Source organism: Poecile atricapillus, chromosome 8 (assembly GCF_030490865.1).
Source record: "Poecile atricapillus isolate bPoeAtr1 chromosome 8, bPoeAtr1.hap1, whole genome shotgun sequence".
Classification (NCBI taxonomy): Eukaryota; Metazoa; Chordata; class Aves; order Passeriformes; family Paridae; genus Poecile; species Poecile atricapillus.
In genome coordinates this window covers 2,760,322-2,787,420 of record NC_081256.1, presented here as the reverse complement: position 1 = coordinate 2,787,420, position 27,099 = coordinate 2,760,322, and the positions used below count along the sequence as shown (strand labels likewise).

Sequence of the window (27,099 nt, the reverse complement as noted above, 5' to 3'; positions counted from 1 at the left end):
GTTCCTCTAGAAATCAGAATAAAAATAACACCATTTACTTTTCTAAAAATATCTATGTATAGAAAACATGAAAGGCCTTTTTCAAAGGTCTCCTTCCCTCACAGTGCTCACACTGGTACCAAAAGTGGTCTCTCAGCCATCAAGTCTGGGTTCTCTCATTCTCCTCATGAAATACAGCTAATTTTCCATAAACAATGATAATTTCATTAGGGCTTTTTATTCTAGATCCCTGATTATTTTTCCTGCTCAGCTCTTGTAGCTTTATTCCTCTGGCATACCCACAGCATTATGCACCAAGTTTTAAAAACTGAACTCAGGATTTCAAACCTGCAATGAATGCAGTTTCTATTCAGATTTTAAAAATAAATAAAAGTGGCCCAGGTTTCAAGAAATGCTGAGCACCTGCATTTGCAATTTTCTACCACAGGACTCAGAGATATGAAAAAAATGCAGACATGTTAACTGGTTACAAATTAAAATTTAATTTAAGTAACTTCATTTTAACAGATGGTTAGGTTAGATTAACTCTAGTCATCCCTTTTTATGAAAACTATTCTACAATTCAATGAAAGTACAGTTTAAAAACTAGCTGCGAATGAGATTGTCTTCAGAATTTTTTTTCCTGGAAAACAAGTCTACATGTAGAGAACAACACTACTGAAATGGTATTCCAGACTCAGAAGAACTTACAGACTTGGCTTGAACAATGAGGATAGAAGGAAGATCTTACTTCCTGTTAATTTATACTCAGGCAAATGCACACATCTGCTGCTCCCTCTTGAAGAATAGCCATGATGAGCTGAACAAGTGAAAAAACCTCAAGTCTCAGGCTTCTGATAGACTTCTGACAATTCACAGGCAGCATGTAATTCATGATGAACACAAAACCAGCTTCTCATAGCTAATTCACAGCCATCTTCTGCTCTGCCTTAAAATCACTGCATAGATACATTAAAATAGAAATAAAGACTTTCAGGCCATCCTTTTGAATTGTGCAAGTAGAATGAGTTACAGGAAGAAGAAAAACTCCTTTCACATTTCAATATTACTGTGTCAAATTGTCTTTAGAAGTATCCAGTCACTGGATCACACTGAAGCTGGGGACAGTATGAGAAAACATTCCCTTTCAGCTGGCTGGAACGCAGTTCTGCATGGTTGAGAAGGAAGGAGTATAAAGGAATGTAAAAAACCAGCAGATTAGAAAAGCACTGTCATATGAGTAACAGTTCATTTGACGCCTTGACCAACAAAGTCAGGGAGAGAAGGAGAAAAGCTCAGAGGAAAAAAGCCCAGGTCAGTTATTCAGTACTCTATATCAACTGCGCTGTGAGAAAACATCTGCTAGAATCACCTTTAGAAGCATTTCTAAACAGCTCTCTTTGATATTTTGGAAAGTATTCAATAGCAGCAGGCAGAGTGGGCCCTGACACAAGGGGCAATGCATTTGTGTAGCCTGCTCCAGGATAGAAAGGTGAGACTGAAGATTAGGGAAAAGATTAGAGCTGGTGATTTCACAACCCAGGTAACTCCCTTTTGATCCTGCTGTAGATACTTCATGAACTAGAGGGAGAGCTGCCTTCTTCCCAGCCTGGAAATGAAACTCAAGATAATTTTAGTAAGGAGATAATATAAGAGCAGATCTTTATTTGAAGGCCTTCAGGGGCAGTTATGGAAAGATCATGTAAAAAATAATGTAAAGAAAAGACAAAAAGGCAAAAACCAAACAGCATCAGGAAGCCAGCATGAAATGTCAGGGTATGTTGAGTTCCAAGAATAGACTAAACATTGCAACGATGGCACTGCTCACTTGGATATTTTAAACAAACAAAGCCAAGCTTAACAAAACAGGTGAATGGAGGGGGCACAAGGGAAGGAGGACTGGACAGTCAGACTGAATGGGAAAGGAGAAGGAGCTGAAGCAGAACAAAGATGTCATTTGAAGCCAGATGAGTCAGGTGTTTCCATAACGCTGCAGCAGTGCTTGTGCCAGCACAGTGAGGGTGCAGAGAGAAGCAGGAGTGGCACAGTGACAGTTCCTCACAGCCTCAGGGCTGCCTGGCCACTTGACAGCTCTTAAAATCATTTCAAAAAACCCAGGCAAAACTACAGCCTAAAGGCCTGGTTTTCTAACAGCCCAAGCTATTATTAGAACTACTATACAATGTCTCTGTCATGAATCTGAAAAGATGCATTCATGATCTGTGTTTTACTGATTTATTGTACTAAATAAACTGTAGGGGCCTTGTCCTCCAATTGCTAAACAAGAATTCTACCTGACTTCTTAACAGTCTGACAACAAAACTAGGAAATAATAAACCAGGATTAGATCTGCTCTCTGCGATTTCCTTGCCTGTTCTACCACTCAGTTTTTTATTCCACTGTAAACATGAAGGAAACATTCCACTTATAAGACATTTATATATACAAACAAACAGTTAATATTTGCTCTCCTTTGGAATTGTACAAATGGACCTAGACCATCAAATCTCACTGGCAGCTGACAAGATCTCACATCTACATTACATTCTACTATAAAAAAAGTTAGAAACTGGGGTTTTCCTGTAAGTAGATACCTCTTCACACAGGGACTACAAGATTTACCTTTTAATTATTTCTGGTACTTTGATCAAAACCTCTAGGAAAGCAGATTGCTGGAGACAGATTGCATGCATCTACAGAGGGAGGTGAAACAGTAAAATAATTAAAACCTGATGAATATCAGTGGAGAGTGAAATTTTCACCTACAAGGAGGGCACACAGACCAAAACACACAAGCAGACTGTTCTTAAGTCTCATACAGAGATGCCATGGATCCTGCAAGGGAGAAAGATGCCCTTTAATGGAAAAAAAATATAAATTTTACATATTTCATCAGGCCAGCCATTCTTCCTGGGGGTCTGTTTCTTACATAAGCTGGTGTTGGGAAAGATGAAAGTTTGGCAAGAAAGTTTCACAGATACATATGTTGGCAGAAAGCTCTCTGAATGCAGAGCCTGGAAGTGGAATAGAAATAGAAGCAAGTTTTGATATAGAAGAATAATAGATTTCTAAAGTAAGAATTGCTGAGCCGGTCATTACTGGACAACTAAGAAAGCAAAGGTTAAGTCGAGCTGGAAGGAGATTTTATGGCTAGAACAAAGGATATGTTGACCACAGCCAAAAAAGGTGTTTTTACTAAGCAGAAATAGGTTTTAGGAAAAGCAGAAGATACCATAGACAAACAAACATGCCGATGTAGCAAGTAGAAAAAAGGTCTAAGAATTTTCCACTGCAAGAAAACAGAAAAACAACTTTAAGCTTGAGCTGTAACATACTAACTCATGTGGTTGGATAGTAATGACCATAAGATGATAATGATAGTAGTTATGATAGGCTATAGGCAATAGTAAAGGTGATGCTGAATGGTTGCTATGCATTAAGATGCTCAGCAAAGAGAAACAGATAATGCATTGTACCCAGAACTAAAGGGGCTTCAGGTTTGCCTATAAGCTGGAGCTGGCAGCTTTAGGTGAGGCTCTGTTACCCCAGGAATGCTGTAAAATCATCTAGACAATAAACAGCATTTGGAAGTCCCACATCTCTCGTCTCAGCCTCTTACAGTCTAGTCTGGATTCTTGCAGTTGTTTTTCTTCCAACCCCAGCTTCAATGCCCCCATCACACAGACCCAGAGGTGGCTGCTCACAGCCACATGTTACATGGACAGGACTGGTCAAGGACCGACCAAGCACTGAAGGAAATCCAACAACTCAACCCTAATGCAAAGATTTAGATGTATTTTATATACCTTTTTCATGAAACTTATTTATGAAGACAAGTTGAAATACAATGCCATTTGATAGAAAAACACAGTCCTAAAAACCCCTTTTATCATGAAGTTAAAGGCAACAGAGCCAAAAATAGCTCTGGCCATTCATCACACAGATCAAAAATATTTAAGATTATGGAGAAATTCCAGACTGTTTTGCCTGAAAGGGCCTTCTGGGAGTCAGCTTGTCCCAAGCTCAGCTCCAACACTGAAGTTAAAGCATGTTGCTAAGGAGTCTGCACACATAATTTTGCAGGTCTCCATGGATGGAGGCTCCACAGTCCCAGAAATGCAGCAACCCTTGGAGCCTTCAGCATCCCTTCAGCAGTGCCTCACTGCTCCTGGGGTTACATTTCCCCAGCTTTGAGATTCAGCATCTGCTTCTAAGACTTCACAAGAACTCCACCTGGCTTTTTAACTGTGGACAGGGATGCTGCTTAGATTTTATTTTAATGCTCGTAGTACTTTAATTTAAAAATTCCAATTGCAAAATACCTTGTGATGCTGGAAAGGCACACAAGTACACACAAATGTCCAGCTGAAAACAAACAGGTTGCAAAACATTTCCCCAAAAAGGAAAAATCAGAATTAATTTTAAATTGTAACAATGGAATTCTCTGAGTTTCCTAATGCAAAAGGTGGGGGGGGGGGGGGGGGTAGAAACATAAGTTTACTGACTACTGAACACCTTGAGCAAGTTTTGTGTCTGGCATACGCCTAAATACAAGGATTAAAAATCACTAAAGCTGTCTCCAGTGGACATTCTTCATTTTATTTATTTGAGGAGCTCAGTTGCAACTTTACTGTTTATCTGTTTTAGTAACTTGATCACCAGGGTCCAGAATTAACTTGTCAAACTAAGGGTGCAGGCAGAAAACAGGTTGGCTTTTTGTTTGTACACTGTACACTGTGAACAGGTGCCTGTATTTCTACTGTGCAACCTAATAAGGCAGAAAAAGACAAATAACTCCACATAACACAGCTCCTGGAAACTTCCTGGGGGGGGCAGAATTCAGAATCAGGTGCCACAAGAATGTTGCACATGAGTATTTACCAGTTACTTGACATTTGGCCTAGATCAGGAACTGATGCAAATTCAAAAGTGCTGACTAAAAATTGTAACATTTCTTTCAAGTACTTAGAGAAAGGGAACTAGCACACATCAACTTCTTTAAATCCACACTGAATTGAAAATTTTATGGTATTTTTAAGGCAGAAAATAATTTCATCTAAACATGTTATTCTGCAGTTAAAAAACCACTTTGCTAAAAACACCAAGTATGAAAAGCTTTTCATGTCTGATTAGGTTCCATAGACATTTTTCTACCCAAATTATTACAGCCTCTACACATCCGTGTCTAAAGAAGAAGCTAAAAGGAGTCATTTCCTCTTGGTAATAAAGCAACATGCCAAAATACACTTCTTGTAAACTGAAGTGACTTCTCACCCCTTTCAGTTCTAATGGCCAGACCTTCTTAATTCCTAACCAGGCATCCAGGAGTATTTCCAGTGACTCCTGCAGAATTACATTCACACAATCACACAGCAGGAGTAAAATGCATCAGGCACAGGCAGTTTTTTCCCAGTTTCTAAGGAGAATATGTTTAAACATTGACAAGCCGATGCAAAGTGGTAGAAAAATGATTACATTTCTCATCTCATGCACATGAAGAATACAGAAATTAAGAATTACACTATATGAGGATTTAAATGTTTATTTATCTGGTAGCAAAAAGTGCAATCCACAGTCCCTGCACTAGGTAGAGGCTTCTTTTATCAGAAATGAGACACATGTGCCAGCCCAGAATTCACAGAAGCTGGAAGTGAACTACAAACAGTGAAGGAAAGATGTATCTGACATCCATAAACTGAAAACCTAAGCAAGTTTGATGAATGATGGAACTAGAACAGAGGACAAATGATAGTGACTACAGAAATACTAAAGTCACTCAGGAGAGCCGTGACTGGAGAGTTACAGACCCCCAAAAAAAGCATATTTTCAAATTCCTTGGAAAATACAAGCAGTGCTTTAACTGTTTCCAGCAAATAGGGGCTTATATGTGATCACATCTATACCAGACAACTCCCTGCTCAAAACCATAGCCAGTGTACACAGAGAAAAACCTGAAACCAGTCTCAATTTCACAAGATACAACTACTTCTAAGAGGGAAGATGGTTCAGTGAGAATCCATGAGTCCATTACCAGCTGATCAACTGAAATGAGCGTAGAGTCACACATTTATATTTCTAATATAATATAACAAAGTTAACTACAATAAAAGCCTAATAACCATGCTGACTTTACAAGCAAAATCTAATAGAAAACAACCCCAAAAAACCCCAGCCCTGTAATACTTACTCCAATGAACCTTTCCTGTTTCAGCTTGACTGTGTAGCGAGGATACTTTTGTTAAACATTTTCTTCCTATTACTCTTATTTTTTCAGAAGATTCCACGAGATGACCTCAATGTGATCTACAAAAAGCCAAACACAAGATAATGTAATTGACCAAATGAGAAAATCAGCAATTTGTATTTGGCTCAAAACCTGCACCATCTTTCTCTGCATAAATACCTAAATAATCACAATATTTTTTACTACCTTCAAATACTACAGCACCACGTTCTCATTACACAATGTGATTAATCTAACAATTAAATGAATGTCAAATCCACAAACACCCTGCTACCAGAAAGGAAATAAAGGAAGTAGTAATTTGAATATGCCATTTATTATAATAAGTTTAATTAAGAATGCTTTAGTAAAAAGCATTCTTAGCTGCCACAAATATTTTCAAATTTTTGTACACTCAATTTGGCTCAGAGGAGCAGATGTCCACTGCAGTTAAAGCTAAAAAAAAGAAAGACAGAGATGCCTTCATTATCTTAAGCACATTTTCTCTTTTTTCTCTGGGCTGTAAGCTGATTTCAGTGGAGGTTTTCTGTTGGTTTGGGGGCATTTCGGTGGTTTGGGGGTTTTTTAAGAGTGCATCATCTGTAGTTCTACTATGGAGAAGATGAGTTGACAACACAAGTGATCCCATATTCCTATTCATAGTTCAATGAGTGAAAGGATCAGAAGGTCTCTGACCAGCAAACACCCTGCAGAGGTACAGGGCAAAACATCTCCACAGAGCCAAGACATCTTCCTTAGCTCTACCCTGCTAATGGAGCTCCCAAGAAAGAGAAATAAACAAGAATTACTTCAACCCCCCAAGCACAAAGCAGTGCTGTTTGCACTGATGCTGCCTCCAGGTTTGTAGGCCAAGCCACAGAACACAAGACACGTAACTACACCATAAACTTCCCAGAAACGATTATTTTTCTAAACCACACCAAGCAGGTCCCACTGTGCTCGTGAGAGCTCAACACAGCACAGTGACCAGCAGGGAGGCAGGGCTGTCACTGTCCTGGCCCACACAGAGCAGAATTTCTCTGGGAATTGGCATGTAGAGCCCTCTGAAGCAGCTCACATTCTTCAGTGGCTTTGAGGGATAAATACTTATTGCCCCACCTGCTTAAGTCTGAAAAAAAAAAAAAGTTACTGCTTCATGAACAAACTTTTGGTGCATAAAGGTGTTGTTCCAAAATGGGTTTTCACCTAGTGTGCAAGAAGCCAACCCACACACATTGAGTTATTTATTTACAGAGGCATGAGCTAGTCCAGAAACTTCTCATAATTAATGACTAGGAGCCTTCAGCAGGGAACACACACAAGAAAAAGAAAAAAAGACTAGAGAAAAATGAAGACAGGATTATGTGATTTGGAAATTGCAAGGACAAAGCAATAGTGAGAATCTCACAGAAGCAAGGCTGAACTACCAGCCTGGAATTCATGTTTTACAGCCATGTCAGTATTTGTGCTCGTGGAATCAGAGAAATCCAAATCAAAAGCTACTGGCCAGCAGGCAGAATCTTAGGAGGGGGTGTGAAATGCATCCTTCTATAGCTGACAGGCATGACAACAGAACTTCCATGCAAGGAAAAAATCCTGCATGACCTGTGGCCCCTCAAACAAGGGGTACAATGTGTGACTGAACCATACTCTGTAGCAGGAGCAGGATACTCTTTGACTACAAGTTGGATATCCCAAATTTTAGAGGTCAGTGGCTAATTAGACACATGATGACAAATCAGATGGTGCCCAGAAATTACCCAGGGTCTATAAAATGTACAGCTTAAACAAACCACTGCATTGTGAATAGCTCCTGTCACAGTTCCTGCATTCACCCCAGTCTCTCGTTTCCCCACAGCTCCCTGCCCTGTTTCCCCTCTTTTCTCACAGCACTTTGAATCTCTGCAGCTCAGACACGACATTGACAACAGGCTGGTCCTCTACAAAGAACTGTGAGGGACCAGCCAGCCCTTGAGACCTTAAACAATTTCTAAAGTACACAAATAAAGCACCCATCCAGTCTGTTTGCCATCCCTGCACACCCTCAGCAGCCCTGCCACCCAAACTCAGCTTTCCACATCCTAAAACAGGCTGTGAGCCTAAATATTTGCTTCTGCATGGATTTTCATTACATCTAAAGCAGTATTTGAGGCCAGCGTAAGAAACAAACCCTTCATTAGAGGATGAGGGTGTGCAGTCCTATTCTTCCCACCAACCAACCTTTCCCATTTTCAGAGCAGCAGAGCAGGGGTTAGGAGACGTGGTGTTGATGGGCTGCAGATCACACCATGGCAGCCAGGACACTTTCCACGTCCACACCACGAGTGGAGAACTTTCCAAAGCTGGTTACACCCAACAGATGTGGTACAAGCTCTGCTGGCCTTTTACAGACCATGAACAGCCACTGAGAACTCCAATCACGTAAGAAACACAACAGCATCATCTTTGGGAACTCTAGAAAGATCAGAAAGACTGGAAGGAGCTGCCTCACAAACTGGACTCTCTAATGAGGACATCTCTTTTCCCCACTGCACCTCTCGGGGAACAGGGGAAAACTAGAACTGGCAGCTGGACATTACAAACAGAGGCTCTCTTCTGGGTCTCTTGGGTGTGAGCTCAGCCAAAAACAAACCACCAAACCAGCTATGTGACATCTTCTGACAGAACCCACCAGGGACCCTACAGAAATCCTTTTCCATTCCAGCTTGCAACTTCTGTGTGAGAAATTGCATTTGGCAATTTCCTTTAATTACACCCTCATTACATAGATACTGATTTAAACAGTAAATTTACTGATGTAAATCGTAACTTGGTTTTTCTAAAACATTAACAATCTTATGAGGCAATTCAGCAATCATAAAACTATGTGGTGGCAATCAAAATGCCTGTGACAATACAGTAAAACTTTCTACAGCTCTCCACCTACACTCCCTACGTCCAAAGAAACACTTATGAATGTATGACCAAAAAAAATTATATCACAAGGAAAGAAAGAGGGGAGAGCTACAAGAAACTTTTGCCTCAAACTCCTCTGTGGCATAATGTTCAAGATAAACAATTACAAGCCAGGGAAATAGGCCACTCACAAAGACAGAGAAAAGGAAAAACAGAAGAGAAAAAAAAAGTAAAAATCATTCATGAGCAATGTAAGATGTCAGATAGAAATTGCTGGGTTAATTGTGGCCCTATTGTCTCCTCTAAAGCAATTTCTAGGCCCATCAGACAGGCTGCTCTGTCAATACTTGCAGAGTCCACAAAAAATCCATTTGCTGGAGAGGATGCTCCAGGTTTACTTGAGGATAAGGACCTATGAGTGGGTTGAATGACACAATATAACAGTTTCTTGGGTGTCTTTTCTGTAATTAAACCTCTTACTCTGGAAGAAAGCACTGAGGCAGACATCAGGACAGCACCAGCAGATGTTTAGGACAGCAATACACAGCTGGGGCATTTTAGAGCTTTTGGTTTGGTCACCTCAAAGTTGTCTTGAGCATTTCTCATGCTCTCAGTAGTGCTGAAGATTGGACAAGTGAATACCAAACTGAATTAGCTGCCATAGCAATGAAGAAACCCACCATTTCACCAAGTCAGAGACAAAAAAAGTAAATATGAAGCATCAGTAAATACACCAAATATCTCCAACTTTAAAAAATACTGAAATATATAAAGCAACTCAGTCTTCCTCAGTCCTAAGTTCCAACAATAACAGACACAAAATTCTTCAAGAATATTCACTGCCAGTAATTAAGCCATCACAACTCAAGTCCAAGAACTAAAACAGTGAGCAAAAGAGAAGCTCACAGCAGTGCACATCTGCCTAAATGACTGCAACTTCCAGCTTTTACACACTGCACACCCGAGTGCACGGGCTGAAAATGCAGGTTAAAGCCTGGATCTGAAAGAAGCATTTCATATCTATTACCTGGTGTTGTGTGGCAGCTGATCCAGAGAGAGTGCAGGGAGCACACTCTGCCTCGTGCTGGAAACAGCCTCTGCACAAGCACTGTCCTAACAGAGCAGTGCCCAGAGCCTCTTCAGCAGCACAAACCAGTTCTGACCTTCTAAAGGTGCCATTGATTTCTGCAGTAACATCAAGAGACAGAATACCTTACTGCCAATGGACAGCACACTGTTACACACAGGACAGCACTCTTCTTTGTGTTCTACTTTCCCAGCTGTTGGTGCTTGGTCAGAAAACAATATCCTTTTAGAAGCCTCAGACTTCTCTGAAATGTGAAACCCACCTATCTTGTACAAAAATCTTTTAACCAAAACTGAAAAGCCAAGCTATGAGTTCCCATTGCACAAGAACAGCCACAGAAAAAGAAAGAAAGACAGACAGAAACTGCAGAACACCAAAGGAGCTCAAAACAGACATCTATGTCAGAACTGTAAGTTAATTTACATCCTTTCTTATTCCTGAAGATGGGCAAAACAGAGACTGCTTAGCATTTTCCAGTATTATTCTTTAAGTTAAACAGTTAATAGTTACAAACACGATTTGAAGCTGGATTCAGTTATCTCGTCATCAAGAACTCGATTTAACCATATTTATGTTTACGCAGTGGGTGACTGAGGGCAGGAGCCCTGTCCCACACGATGGATCACGGTGTGAGGAGGCTTTGCTCACTCTTCCCGAGCGCTGCCCCACTGAGCCCTGGCTCAAATCCCCTCTGAAATCCCCTTCTGTGCCCAACAGGCTTCCTTAAAACAAACTCATGCTCACACAAGCACAGACTAATATGCTTTACAATGAATCATTTTTTACTCTGTTACACACGCTGCTGAGCTCCCTTGCAGTCTAGAGCTGCAAGACAATATCAAAAAGATCTTGCAAGTTTTCACCACGTCTTTATTTCAAACACAGTGATTTTTTAACAGGGTGTCAGTTCCTGACATCTGAATTTTTCGGGGAGGGGGTAGGGTGTGTCCCTCCTTCACAGTGATGTGTCCTGCCTGATGGTGCTCAAGGTTCAGTAACCCTCCTATTAATTGTACCTTAGAACTCAATCTGATTGGAGTTTTGAGGCAAATAATCTTTTTTCCTTACAATGAAGTCAAATCTAAGAGTAAAATTTATGTCAGCACTTACTGGCACTGGAAAATGAAAGACTTTTCCAGCACAGAACAGATAGTTCCAGATGGGAAGGAATCATCTGCACTATTTAGGATGAACAAACATAAAATAATTTATTTTTATTTTCCCAGAATGTTTCAATTGTTTTTTTCCTGCTCTGTCACCTTCAAAAGAAACCCCTCTGGGCAAAGCAGAAAGGAAGCACATCACTGTTAAGGAAGCTTAACAAAAAGAGGCTCCTAGACAGCAAATTTTCCTCTGTCACTCTGCCAGGCAGGCAGTGATTCCCTGAGCTGAGGGCAGTGCTGAGATGGACACTGGCAAAGTCTCTGCTAAGGGAGAGCCTGCAATGCCCTCGGCACTGGAGGCTGCCAGTGCTGATCACTTCTAGTGACAGGTGCAGAATAATAAAACATCCCAGCAGAGGCTCTGGGCTGGAGGATGCTGTCTGGACTCCACGGTTCAAAAAGCACAAAGTTCAAGGTTGCATTTGACGGTGTTACACACACAGCAGTTTCTGTGATTTCAGATGATTCACAAACAAGCGCTCAGATTTCTTTCTATCGCTCCACAAACACGGAGTGAAGTGGGGAAGGCTCTCCAGCTCTTTCCCAGCTGTGATCCAGCACAGGGCACAAGTGATCACCCAGGAGCTCCAGGGCTGGGGACACAGAACTGAAGGGCTCTGACTGAACAGGCTCAGCCGTGTGAGGATGGGATCCCCCAGGGCTTCACCTGCACCTCCACCCCAGTGCTGCAGCTCCTAACCCTGCTTCACTCCACGAGCCTGACAGCAGGGAAGAGCTGGAAGCTGTGCTCACAGAGCAGGGCTCCTCTCCCCAAAAATTCTCACCTACACGTGAGGTGTGAGGCCCAAGGCTCACCCCTGACAGCAGCTTAGGCAGGTGCAGACAAACCCAGCACCCTCCACAAGCCCTGACACCTACAGAGGTGTTTGTCTGTTTGCCATCCCTGCACACCCTCAGCAGCCCTGCCACCCAAATCCAGCTTTCCACATCCTAAAACGGGCTGCAAGCAATAATAAAATATTTGATTCTGCATGGATTTTCATTATATCTAAAGCAGTATTTGAGGACAGAAGTTTCAGGGGCAAGGGCAGGGGAATTAGTTGCCAGCAGCACAGCAATTCCTGTACCTGTTCCTTTGGTCTTCTATCACAACACAATTACATCCTATACTTTTAAGCTGCTCCTGAATCCATAGTTAATTACAAAGCAGAACAAGGACTTGCTCTCAAAATTACCCTTCCACCATCATTTTTAATAAACAAATCTTATATTAGTTTAATGAGACATTTTCAGCCATTCTAAAGTTTATGACGTCCTTTTTCATTATTTCTCTCTGATTGCCTTTAACTCTGAAAGGCCCAAGGTGCACAACGGCTGATGAAGCTTTTCCTCCCAATTCAGGAACACCTCAACATGGCCCTTATTGCTGATGCATTTTCTACTCACTAGCTTGTCATAGATATAAAATCACTGAAAAACCCCAGCTGGTTCCACCAAAAAGTTACTACATGAATAAATATTTACCTGCACTTTAAACAGAGAAATAAAGCAGTGAGTCTTCATCCTGTTCCTGTGAAGATCCCATCATGATTACTGAGTTACTTGAAATGTTATTAGCAGCACTACTTGTGATTTCTGTTTCTTGTGATCTGCACAGTCTATTTTCTTTACTGCTTTCATGTCCCCACGTTTCACTTCCCAATTGCATTCCGTGAAATGCCTAATATCGTGAAACTATGCAAATTTACTTCTATTTAGTTCCCAAATTCTGCTTTTTGTTGTGCTCATATTTGAATCTATAAAACTAAGAACACAGAGTTAAAAAGCAAGACTGAACAATTTTTCAGTAATTAATTATTATGAGCCATTTTGTGAAGGTACTGCCCACCCTGCTCCAGGTATCACTTGAAAGGATTTGTTCTTTATGATTAAAATAAACTCCCAGGTGTGGATTGCAAGAGACTATGAACCAACACAGAAATGCCTAAAGTGCATTTTACAGACATGCTGCTGCAGTCCAACTTGCTGTTTGATTCCAAATATTACCACATAATAAATAATAAGAGAATTCCATCCCTAACAACATGTATGCAGTAAATACTAATTGAAATTAGAAGTAATCACTAAGAACAGTTCCTGTGCTGAAAAAGGAAAAATACAAGCATCTAATAAATGCAGTTTACCTCCAGTTATGTCCAACACTCAAAAGCAAGTCTATTAAGCTCCTTTAGATAATAGAAGTGTATGTTTTAATCTGCTCTTGTTCCCCACTCCCCTCCTCTTTCAGGTAGTGAGGTGTCATAGAAAAAATATTTAAAATATGAAGCATAATTTCAGCATGAAAATTTATAATTTATAATTATATAAGTATAATTTATTATATATCATCTCATGTATTATATATTATATTTATTACATATTATTATATAATTGTGATTTATAATTATATATTTATAATTATAATTTAAGAACTCCAAATCTGAACTAATCCCAGGCTAGAAGCAAGGGAGTGCTTGGTTGCAAAAAACAAAAACAAAACAAAATCAAACAAACAACCAAAACCCTAAATGCACCAAAACCAAAAACACACCACAAAACAAAATAAAAAAAACAAACACAAAAGACAATCCTCCTGTCATCAAACTAACAGATCTGAATCTGGATCCCAAAGTCAGATTTACATAGTATTCACATATGTTACACTGCCTTTGGACATAGCACCTAAAATACAGAATATTTGCTGTAAGAACAAACAGACCAACCCAAACCCTTCTGTTTCCCTCAGCTGCAGTGCTCAGCTCAGTAATTCAGACTACGCAGCATTTTCTGCCTGCCTTCATTAATGAAAGCTTTCAGTCCATTCACCAGCTATCTGCTCCACCTCAGGCTGATTCCCGAGAGAAGCAGAAGCGTTTTGTGGTGTCAGGAGCCCTTCAGAGAGAAATCCCCTGCAGGTTCTGAGCAGGAGCAGAGCCTGAGCAGTGCTGGAGCTGACTGAGCCCAGGGAGCCACACGTTCTGTGATGCTGTGAGATGCGAGGTGTGCGGGGATGGAGGAGAGGCAGCAGCTCCATCATGGTCAATGTGTTTATCCTCCTGCTGCCACTCAGTGATGACACCACTATTTACAGCACTTTGTGGCAGCAGGCATCCAAAACCCATCCTCTCCCTGAGAAATGAACATGAGCTCCTTCTTTTCACTGGAGGCTTCCTTTTGACAACTTCACTGCATTCTGCACCCCAGCCTGGTGCTTCACTCCCAGCCACAGAAGCAGTAGGACCCAAGGGATGTGAACCTGGGCACACAAAGGAGCTGCTGCTGCAGCAGCATCTGTATTTAGGAAAGCAATTATTAAAATATGGCAAAATCAGACACCAAAAAAGTGACTCTTGCAACTGAAAGCAAAGGCTTTTCAGTTTTCACACAAACAATGATGGGTTGACCAAGACAGAAATTTCTCAACACCACACTTGACAGCAGAAGAGTGATTTTACAAGATAAAGCTCACAAAATATTTACCTAAACTACGTTCAAATTTTCTCCCAAGATAAATGAGAAAGAAAACAAAGCTCCTCTCAAATTCTGTTTTACTTCTCACCAACACATTGCAAGAAAAAAGTACATCACAAAACCCAGAAAGTTTAACAGCAAATTATTTCATTTGCCACCACACCCCAATAAGCCAAGCTCTTCATCTTAACTGGGGCTGGTAATCACCAAAATGTAGATGCCTGAGCCAAAGATTTCAGGAATGCTGTTATTTCTGAAGAACCCTTCTTGTGTAAGGATCTAACCACAGCCTCTTTTGGAAAAAAAATTGTCATTACAGAGGTAGAAACCCTTTATTACTGCACAAATAGAGCTAAAAGCCACCCAAAGAGTCATGTGCTACTTTCCTAGCCAACAAATCCCAGTCAATAATGAAGAAGCAACTTAGGGCATCGAGGGAGTGGAAAACTTTCACAGAAATTGGTATATATTGTCTGGCTCTTTCAAGCTTTATCAGCTCAGCACACAGAGCCTGCATCTCTCGTTCTCCTGAGGCAATAACCCCAGGAATTCACCCCTAAGCAGTGATGTACCACGATTTTAACAACTGGCAAGTAGTGATGGGAAGGGAAAAGGAGGCACCAAATGCTGCAGGCCTCTATAAATCCTGCAGCTGCACACAATAAAAGTTGACAAGTTATCAAGTTACAAATAAATCTGAAAATTCAGCCATGGTTTGTGAAATTTGCGTAAAAAGAAAGTATCTTGAGGATACTAAAATGATGAGCTGCAGAGATAGACTAAGGCAAGAATTGCTCTGCCTTCTTGTAAAATTTACCTAGAAGTTAACTGGAACAGAAATAATTCTGAGAAAACAGCTATAAATAGAAAGGGGTTAATCATTCAAATTTCTATTCCCATGACAAGAATACACTAAAGAGTCTAACTTTTTAATCTTATGATACTTTAAAAATACTTCAGCTGCTGTATTACAGTATGCCTCTACCTACTTTTTATGAATAGTTTCTCCTTTATTTTTTTAAATGCAATAAAGGAGATTTTCTTTTGATGAAAATATTTTCACCAACAGTCATCAAAACAAGCCTGTGCATCAGCTGGAACAATTGTGGTCACTTAAATGGATCTTTTTTTAATGGGGCCACTTAAAAATACATTTACCTCTTCTCCATCCTAATATAAAGCACGTAAAACTTATTTGTCATTGATTTCAACTACCAGAGCTGCTATGAAGAATTTTTCAATTAAGTGTTTGCATTTATCCTAAAGCAGCAGAGAAATTTAGAATCATTAAGGTTGGAAGAGGCCTGTAAGATGATCAAGTCCAACTGTTCTCCCAGCACTGCCAAGCCCATCACTAAGCATCACATCTATTATATTTGTTCAAGGACATGAACTCAAGTTTACCATGCAAAGACACCAAAGAAAGAAACTGCCTCACCCTCGATGCACAGATAAAAAAACACCAACGTCTCTGAACTCACACAGAGCTTGTGACACACTTGGAAATAGAATCTAATTATTACAAATCCCCAGCCAGTGCTTTGCTCACAGTATTTCTCACCCAAGTAAATTAATGTTGAAGCTTTTAAGTTAAACCAAATGGAGTATGGGAAGTAAGAGAAAGAAGTTCTTTATTTTCAAAATATAGAAACAGATAAGGATTTTGTCATTTTGTGGGGCCCAACAAGTTGATTATAAAGTGAGTTGTGGTACAGCATATTTGCAGAGGCAGAAATTAGGACAGCACCCAATATATGCACTCAGCTTCAAAGGATACAGAGCTGCTGCAGATCTCCATTGATTACTCATTACAAGAAATTGTGAGCTAAAGACTTGATTGTGGTCTTAACACTACATCCAGCTTTTTAAGTGACATCTTCACATTCTTGCCAAACTTGCTTTTATTGAAGAACTCTACCAAACAGCCTTTCCTTTTTATGCAGAACTTTTCTGCTCTTCCCTTTCAACTCTTCATGCAATAGATTTATTTATAGCACCCAGAGGAAACAGAAGTTCCCAGTTATCAAAACAGACTGCAGAATGCAAATAAACAACTGTTATGTATTTATGTTAGCTGGACTCTAATTTGTGCAGAATGACGCCAAGTATAAAAAAAAAATGGTATCCTAACAGTTAAATCAACAATTTTGTAAGTAAAATGTTGCTGTTGGTATTATTACTCAGATAAAAATAGAGTTTGGTCATTATTCTGAGCTTACTAAGATTTTCAACATAGCTAGAGGTCACCTAATTCAAGTGTAAATGAACAATTTTATTAAAAAAATATTATCTCCCTCCATCAGTACCACTAGCAGCAGATGTAAAAGAGAACCTCTGAAGTGCTGGGGAAGTAAAACCAGCCAAGCATGAAGACTCTCAGTATTCTGCACATCTGAAGAGTGACATCTCTATCTTTAAACACATGGGAAATTTTGCACATAGCTTGTAAAAGTTCATAAACGTAATGAAATTATTTCAAGTTAGATATGCAATCAGATGCTGATTATCAGTATATTATAAAGTGTTTTTTTATTTTTAATAAAATATAGGACTTTTGTCAAAAGCTTTGTATCTGGCTTACATGGGCACTAAAAAGAAGCAGAACAATATTAGATACCAAGCACAGATAATCAGTCTCTCCTTATTTTTATTATTAACAACGGAAAGGAATGTCTCTTTTTTTGCTAGCAAGTTTTGTGCCAGAAATTAATGTACCATTTGCTGCTGACAGTCTGCCAGACTAATGATGTTTTTCTTCACTCCAGAGGGTTCAGAAACTACTACTCACTTTCCAGTCAGCATTCATCACAGATTCCTCCCATGGAAAGAAAAACAAGACAGCTCTTCTACAGACACACACAACCTCAGTCATTACTACAAGTAAATAATTTAAAACACTTCAGCAGAAGTACACAAGCGTTCTTCACCTCCTGCTATTGTGGCCCAATCCACAATTCCTCAATTTCACTTCTGGCAGAAGACAGAATAAAATCATAGAAGTATTTAGGTTGGAAAAGACCCTTAACAGAAAGTTTAACCTTTAACCCAGTGCTGCCAAGCCCAGCTATCCTCGAATCCACATCTGCACATCTTTTAATACATCCAGGGTTGGTGAGTGCACCACTTCCCTGGGCAGCCTGTTTCTATGCTACATTATGCTTTTGGTGAAGAAATCTTTTCTAATATCCCAACCTAAACCTCCCCTGGCACAGCTGAGGCAGTTTCTTCTCATCCTGCTACTTGGTGCTTGGGAAAAGGCTCCCTTCACCTGGCTGTAACCTCCCTTCAGGCTGCTCTAAAGCTACACTGCTGTAAAACTGCAAAGTGAGCTGTGGCTGCCCCTGGATCCCTGGAAATGTCCCAGGCCAGGCTGGATGGGGCTTGGAACAGCCTGGGATAGTGGAAGGTGACCCTGCCCACGGCAGGGAGTGCAGCTGGGTGATCTTTAACCTTCCCACACAAATCATATCAGGATTCTACATTGCAAATTTTATTTCCTACTAGGTTTGGACTTCTTGTTGGGGATTCAGTCTTGTCCATCTCCATTAATCAGAAACAGGGCTAACACTCTTGTGTGTCTGCTCATATTCTGCTGCTGCCGTTGCCTGTGCCCATAAGGACAGCACACACACATGCACTGTCTCTCTTTACACCAAACACTAACTCTTCTTTGTTTAGAGGATCCCTGCTTAGGACTTGAACAATCCTCCTTAAATATCTTATGTCTTGAACTGCATCCTTAGCAGGGCATACAGATAACCAAATAGTACATTCAGAAATTCTTTCCCTATATCAGAAACAAAGTAAATCCTCAGCACTAAAGGTCAGAAAGACAAATACTCCGAGTCCATCTGAGTTTCAAACCCCAATACACAATGTGTGTGGTGGTGTAAAAATCCCAAAGGCCTTCCCTTCCTCAGCAACACCTATTTATGTCAAAAAGGGAACTGGAAAAACAAAAAAACCAAACCACAAAAAGCCCCAAATGCAAAAAACGTCCCAACATTAGCAGAGAGTAAATAACATTGTCATGTACGATTAACACACTTAAATTCTTTGGGGGTTGGGAGGGAAATAATGGGGGATCTGGGGAGAAGGAGTAGTAAACTTAGTGCCAGACTGTACAAAGGGCAAAAAAAAGTAGAAACTGGGAATTTTGAAAGGTAGAGGAAGTGGAAAAAAGTATAGGCAAAAGGACCAAAGTACTCTCCAAAACCAGAAAAGGAATCTGAGCCTTGAATCCAGGCAGGAGGGGGATCCAGTGCCCCGTGCAATTTTCAAATAACATTTTATCTGCTTCTTTCTACCAGGCCAACTTTGTACTTAGCTTTTTGAGTTTCTGCTAGCAACACTAATCTTTGTTTACCTGGTTCTGCCCTGTAGCTGTGTCTGTACCAATGGTTTGTACACACAGACTACAGACCAACCTGCAGCTTTCTGGAGGCCTAGAGAGCAGTGCTCACACTGCTGGCTGAAAACTATCCTTCTGCAGGACTCAAAAGCAGGTTTTTTGGCTGTTATTTGTAGTGACACAAATGTTATCAGTTTTTTAAATCACACAGGCTTCATATTCTTCTGTTGTGAACATTCTATACTCATAAACATCAAATTGTTCACTGGAAATAACAGAACACTTCAAAACGTTACCTTTGCTGGTTAGAAAATAAAATGATCCAACAATATCAAAATGCATCTCTCAAGCACTGTATTTACCAAAGATAAAAAAGGTATTGCTCAAGAGATAGCTCCCATAAGAACCTCAAGCACTAAAAGCTGTTACCAGTTATTCTGTTTTCTAGAGACGTTATACAATGTTCTCCAAACCACCTACCTACTCTGATTTTAAAACTGCTTCTGGTACTCTGTAGCTGCATGCAAGCACAGATCTTCCACATTAAATCTGTCACAAAACCACTTGACAGCAGGACTCTGAGCCTCTTACAGCATCAGGTTAATGGTACAGACCATCAGCTACTGCACACAACAGCTTCCACAGACAACTGGCCATTCTTCTGCTTATTCTTAAACTTTTTCATTGCCCTGATACCTTCTGTGCACACCAAGGACTTTCAGAAACATCAAGAATTAGCAGACACTTCATGGCAACACTGTACTATATAACTAAAGGCACAACAATTTTTTACAAATTCTAATTAACAGACAACTTTCACCACAGAGTCTCACATGACTTCCACAAAACTCTTTATCTATCATGCCACACGAGCTCCTGCCCACATTCTGCCAGCTGATGCCAACTCCAACCTTACATCTTCCAATTCATCTCTGAATTCTCTCACAGAGTGGTTTTTTTAATCCAGTGGATATATGGTGCCTGGGGGCAAGGATAGGAAAGGAATGACCTAAAGTGGGAGCAAGCAGTGCAAGCCTCCACACTTCACTTAAAACTGTCCATCAGTTCCAAATCAATGCCTCTGCTTTCTGCTTTGCATACAGGAACTATGGGGGGGAAAGCCCCAGAAGAGCACAGTGAAAAGAAAATTAAAATCAACCTAAACCTTCAGTAGCCTCTAAAAGTGAACCCAAAGAAACAGCAATGAGAACACACTGATTACTTGTGTCTCATAAAAAGAAATCAGAAATAACAGTGCTGACACTGTTCCCTTACAAATAAATACATGCAAAGACAAAATAAAACATCACATACCAGCACAAAAATTAAACCCCCAGCACAGACTTTACTCCCAATCATCACAGTTTCTAGAAAACAGGAACAAAAATTGTATTTATACAGCCAGTAGTGAAGTACTAAAAGATTATTTATCAACCTAATATGGGAAGTAAAACTGTTCAGCTTTACAGCAGCATATAAAGCTGAGCTACACAAGCATAAAACTTGACATCAATACCTCTGATGGAGTTCCCTTAAGATATTTTGATGGGGCTATTTTGATGAATTCACAAAGCTATTCTAAAAAATCTGAGTAACTACTTTGCAAACAAAAGCAAGATTCTAGAAACATAAAAGCATCCTTTACAATTCCATTTCATAGGAAAAAATTTAATGCAACACTACTTACAAAAAATGCACATGTTTAACAAGCTTGAAAAAAACAAAAGCTGTGAGTAGCAAATATACATATTTTTGTCAGGAGGAAGTTATAGTACTCCTAATTCTTATGTTCTTTTAAAAGTAAATAATAAGCATACTTCTATGGACTTAGATGTAGCTCCAAAGACACAAAATTACTCCTGAGTTCAACTAATCCACAAGTTTAATTCAAGAGCACCTAAGGTAAGAAATTGATACAACTGCTCTTCTCCCTTTTTAATGGCCTGAAAAGGTTTGGCCAAAAGCCAAAGCAGGGAAGTAGCAAAGGTAGGAGAGGACAGCCCGGATGCTCTGTTTGTGTAGGAGCAGTTTCTGAAAGTCTGTGCCCTGTAGCAGGCTGGAATTACACTTTGGATGCCTAAAAAAAGACAAAATCTAACCGAGTAACAATGAACACACACACAAATTATCAGTGGGGAAGTAGAACTGCCCCAATCCCTCTTCTCAAAGGAAGCTGGTTTTGACACCTCGGTGTTACTCTTTGTTTCTTTAATCTTTGGAAGCCGGTATGTAAATTCAATTATGTTGGAACCTACATATCCACAAGCATTTGCACATGAGGGCCTCCTCTGCAGCTCCTAATGTATGTAAATAAAACCACATTCCTGAATTTCTTTCCACCAAAGGCTGAGATAAAAAGATTTACCCATGTAAATTTTATAGACTAACACAGACTGGTCGATGCTGCTTACAAAGAACCTGATACTTCAGGCATTATCCAGATCCATGTAACCTTCACCTTGAAGGCTCTCCAAATGGTGATTATTTCAAAGGTTACCTGCTGTTAATTCCGGATTGTAAGTACACACATTACCAACCCGAAATAAAACTGCTTGCTAACTAAAATAAATTACAAAAAAAAAAAAAAGAAGTTGAATTTCTAACACAAGATGATCTTTGCCCCCAGACGTGATTTAATTATCAAAACAAAACACATTGAAACTTTCACACACGAGTGGCTGGAAGGACAGGCAGCACTGCCACAAAACAAATTGTTTCATGCACTCAAGCATCAGTACTAAATTTCTGGTCTCCACGATTTCAAATTCTCCTGCTTTGAGGCAAACAGTTTGAGATGTAGCGTGTAACACCACATGTGTCAGCTCAAGAGAACTGGTCTGAGGAAAACACACATTCACTACAAAACAAACAAACAAAAAAGCCCCACCAAAACAAGCAAGCCAGCTCTTCTATGCAACTGTGTGAATGATGCTTATTTCAGATTTTTCTGTCCTGGACTGCTTCCACAGAAAGTGCCAGCTGGGAAAAGGGACAAACTTCCTACGTTAGTGCTCTGCTGCTCCCAAAAGTGGCAGGTCAGAAAGTCCAGCTTAAACCAAAACAGCCCCGTGGCCTTTGGATAAACACAGCGTCACATTTTACAGCCCAACAAGCCCCGCATTTATTTTCAGGTAAGTTAACTGATGGCAACCTTTGAAGAACCAAGGGCAACACTTCCACTTGTATCTTTAGATCTGTGAAAAAGCACTTAAACTGCTTGACCTGCATGCCCTGGTCACTGAAACACAACAGCAGCTTCCTAGCTAAACAGCCAAAACAGCAGCCTGCATTTCCAAATAACAACATTCCTTCCTCTGCACCCTCCTCGCATATACAGCTTGGATTTTTACTGCATTTTGGGTTTAAGTTATTTGCAAAATAGAGCATATAACAGACATATGCAAACTTTAAAGGGAAAGGAGCAGTGGAACAGGAGATGTTCTCACTTCACTACATCACTAAAGTCAAAGAAAGATTTTGTTTTTTCTTAAGAAGGCTTTCCTACACTAGAATTTGGAGTTCTGCCAAAACTCCATAGACAATTGGAGAACCGGTGAATTCATGACATCAGATATTCCAAGGAAGTGAAACCTGGCTGAACGGAAGTGATTTTTACTCAAGAAAAATAGACACTTAAATAGATGAACAACAAAAATACTTTCAGACCACGTATAGAAAGGGGTCTCTTTTATTTAAAGAAAAAAAACAGACAAAAAAACCCCCACAAAACATTTAATCGATGTTAAAAACCCCACTCAAGCACGTTTCTAAGACAATATGCATCAAAACATTCTTGATGCTACCAATATCCCTGATATTATTTCTAAAAATGCCAGTAAACCAGTTACCAAAGACTTTTGTTCAGGAATCCTTTCCTGAATCCCCACTCTCCTGAGAAGCATTGCTTGCTGCCATGAAACTCCCAAAGCCTGGAAACCACCAGCAGTCTGCACTGAAGCTTCCAGATCAAAGTTTCCAGGTGACCTGGTCATTGATTCCCCAGCCACCTTCAGGCATTCCACTAAACCTCACAACTCCTTGCCAAGCATAGGGGTGTTTAATACTCCTTTATATGCAATTTCCCTAAAAGCAAGCATGCTCTGAAGTTTTATTCCACCTTTCAGTCAATCTTTGAAGGGGTACAGCTGTGGAAGTCTCTAGTGAATACTGCAAAACACATGCCAATCAAATTTCTTTGACATCCTTCATGCATTCATCTTACTTCAAACCCTGAACTATAGTCCTGAAAACACAACATCATGCTGGGGTTTCCAGCTTCAGGAACTTGCTGAGCCTGAATGAAGTTCAATATTAATCAAATAATGGCAGCACAAACTTAGTTAGTACCTAATATTTAGTTATGGCTACACTTTGTGTACTACAATTCCAAATGAGCGAAACTTGTCAGTGTATCCAGTGACAAGAGAAGACTACAAGCGGGTAAAAACAAACACCAAAACATACAAAAAATCTCTCCCTACACCCCAATAAAAATTCAGCTTTCCGGATTTTGGAAAGCGTCCAGCATGAGTCTAAGCACACATGTGTTAGAGCTAGACAAACCAGCAAGTCTGGCATGAAAGGTTTCCGTTTCTCTTTCAGGAACTCTTTGGGACTAATGAAGATTTATTTCCCCCTTCCACAGAAGCAGCTCCTCGTCTGTGGCAGCCTGGCTGTCTGCTCGGAGAGCACCCGATGACAGCAGTGCCAAAGCCATCGCTCCGTGCGCCGCCCTGCAAACACATTTCCCAAACACTGCTTTGCCATACAAATTCCTGCGGTTCCGAAGGAAAACAACTCTCAGAAACCTCAGCTGAAAACGACCGGGAGTATCGAGTAATAGAAACGCCACTTAAAATTCACAGAGCAATCACCCGCAGTTCTCAGCTGGGGGGAAAAAAAATAGGAAGCAAGCAGCAGGCAGAGCGCAAAGCTCGTCCGGGGATCGCTCGCGGTAGCAGGCAGGGACCGTGCAGGCTGTGCCGAGCCCGGGCCAGCACGGGAAGGCGCCGAGGCAGCGCCGCTCTCCCCGCCCGGCCGGCCCGCACCGGGCACTTGTTGCGGGGCCGCCGCTCCGAGCCCGGCCCTGCCCCGAGTCCCTCTGCGCTGCCCCGAGCCCCTCTGCGCTGCCCCGAGCCCCCTCTGCGCTGCCCCGAGCCCCCTCTGCGCTGCCCCGAGCCCCCTCTGCGCTGCCCCGAGCCCCCTCTGCGCTGCCCCGAGCCCCCTCTGCGCTGCCCCGAGCCCCCTCTGCGCTGCCCCGAGCCCCCTCTGCGCTGCCCCGAGCCCCCTCTGCGCTGCCCCGAGCCCCTCTGCGCTGCCCCGAGCCCCTTCTGCGCTGCCCCGAGCCCCTTCTGCGCTGCCCCGAGCCCCCTCTGCGCTGCCCCGAGCCCCCTCTGCCCTGCCCCGAGCCCCCTCTGCGCTGCCCCGAGCCCCCTCTGCGCTGCCCCGAGCCCCCTCTGCGCTGCCCCGGGCCCCTCCTGCGCTGCCCCGAGCTCCCTCTGCCCTGCCCCGAGCCCCCTCCTGCGCTGCCCCGAGCCCGGCCCTGCCCCGGGCCCCTCTGCGCTGCCCCACGGCCGCCGAAACCTCCCCCGCGCGGGCTTGAGCAACCGCGGTGTCGCAAGCGGAGCGCTGCCCCCTTCCTGCGCAGCTCGGCTCCCGGGCCGGACGGGCACCGCCAGCAGCGAGCCGGAGGCCGAGAGCAGCCCCGCCGCAGCCGCCCCGACACCGAGCGGGTTCCGCCGGCCCGTCCGGTCCCGTCCGGTCCCGCCGGGAGCGCGGGCATGGCCCAGCCCCTCACACCCAGCCCCTCACACCCACCTACCCGGGCAGCGGCCCCGCCGTGTCCGCGCCGCCCCAGCCAGCGCGGCGGCGCCAGCGGGGAGCGCTCCCTCAGCCGGCCCCGGGCCCGGCGCTGCGCTCCGCCGGGGTTACCAAGGCGATGGCTTCGCCCTCGGGCCGCCGCCGCCAACCCGGGCCGGGCTTTCGCTATCCGAGCGCGGGGGACGGCCAATGGCGCGGTGTGCCCGCCCCTGAGGGCGCTCCCTGCCCGGCCGGGCCGCGCCTCCGGCTCTGAGGGCTGAGGGCTGCCGGCCGGCGGGCGGGGGACGGGCGGCTCTCCCCGGCCCGTGGTGAGACCCCGCTGGAGCTCCGGAGCGCTCCCCCCGCTCCCTCGGGGGCTCGCTGGAAAGGCTCAGCCTAGAGCACCTTTCCCTGCTGTAAAATCAGCAGGGAAGAAGAGCTCGTTTTAGCAGCTTCTTGACTTGCCAAGGAATTCCCTGATACATCCTCATTTCAAGGCTCTTGGCGCTGAGCTGTCAAATAATTGCGTGGAAACTAGTACCTATAAAAGGGGCTTTTCTAAGGCTGGAAAGAAGCAGTCCAAGGAAGGCAAGGCAGAATGTAACCGGTAACGAAACAACTTTGCATGCAGCGGGCCCGTCCCCACCCACTGCAATCAGCAGCAACATTCCTGCCGCCCTCAATGAACACAGGGCGAGGCGGAGCACAGCCCTGTCCGCAAAGAGCACGATCCTACTACGCGTATTTTAACATCCCTATGTTAATAATCATGCTGTGTCATTAAGCTTCTCTATTTTAGTCTGTTCATTTTTCCAGTTATTCCAGTTTTGCAGATGGATGGATGGATTTATTTCCTCAACTTCCCTTGCCGATTCTCAAGGCACTAAAAATCCATTACATTTGGATTAGAACGTACCAAGGAAATGCTTTGTTGTTTTTTCCAAACCACCCATCCAACCACAGCATGGATTAACTGGAAATCTCTGGGAAGGACAATGATCTCCCTTATTACTTCAGCAAATGGGATTTTTGCATGAACGGTGATCATGCAATACTACCTCTGGGCAAATCTCAGTGGAAGGGCAGACGTTAATGAGAAATCTTGCCTACCGTGTGTCATGTATCAATTAACAGCTCCCCTTCCTGCTTTTAACCAGTTCCTTAAGTCTGCTCAGTGCCACAGGCATTGCTCCTGATCATGCTGCTGCTTCACACCGCAGAATGTAATAACGTCACTTGACTTCCCTTCTTCCTGGGGGGGAAAATAAAAGAGCCAGTAGAGTTCAAATGAAACTGTTTTATCAGGGAGATGTGCAGCTCATACAAATGGATTGTGTAAAACAAAGTTTAGTTCAGCGTGTTGAGCCACTTGTTTCTTCTGTTTAAAGTTTACATTGCAATTGAAATACATTTCTGAAGAAGGTATTAATGAAATCCAGTAGTGTAAAAAGTCCAAGATGTGCAGTTTTCCAAATCATTCTGATACTTTTGGTTTTGACATTAAATATTCCACATGGTCTTGGCTTGGACACGGAAACCTTGGCTCAGTAGTTGGCCTCACTGATGACAAATGGGTTTGTGATTGGAAAGGCTCAATAACGTTGTTTTAAAAAAAGCTGTTTATTCTTACACCACACAGGTGCTTGTTCTACAGGATCCAGTGCAGTCTTTGTAAATCATAAGCCAAGTATGATGTGAGTGGTTTACTGCACTGAGCAGAGGGCTACAATCCAGAGCCTTAAAAATCTTGTTTACTGTACTGCCATCTTTTCAAGTGAATAATGATGCCTTGAAGTGTGTATCATACATAAATCCCCAGGCACTTCCAAGCTGTCTTGTATAGACAATTTCTGCGAATAGACTTCAAAGAAACCTGACCACACCGAGTTTTTCTCCAGGATTTTAATCCCTGATTTCAAATTTTCTTTCCATTTTTTTGAATTATGCCTCCAAATACAATCTCAGTATTTAGCAGGGGGAAATAAAGATATTTCAATCGGCAGTTATTAACATATTTCAGATTATAGTTGATCAGCTTGCATGATATTCATGTCCTTGTCATACATGGAGTTGTTACAAACAGTGTGAGCAATGTGGATACGGAACTTGCCTTGAAACATCTTAAAGAAAC

The 27,099-nt window shown here is 42.2% G+C and overlaps 1 protein-coding gene across 2 annotated transcripts in view; it reads right to left on the bottom strand.

Annotated features, from left to right (window-relative positions):
* PIK3CB (phosphatidylinositol-4,5-bisphosphate 3-kinase catalytic subunit beta) overlaps positions 1-25,134 on the bottom strand; it is a 70,932-nt gene extending 45,798 nt beyond the window's left edge. The window contains exons 1-2 of one of the 2 annotated variants that reach the window (XM_058843893.1): positions 24,987-25,134; positions 6,167-6,282 (exon numbers count right to left, since the gene is read on the bottom strand). The gene's annotated coding sequence lies outside the window, so the exon portion shown is untranslated. The remainder of the gene's footprint in view (positions 1-6,166; positions 6,283-24,986) is intronic. The other variant, XM_058843894.1, reaches the window with a different exon arrangement.
* Between the last annotated feature and the right edge of the window lie 1,965 nt (positions 25,135-27,099).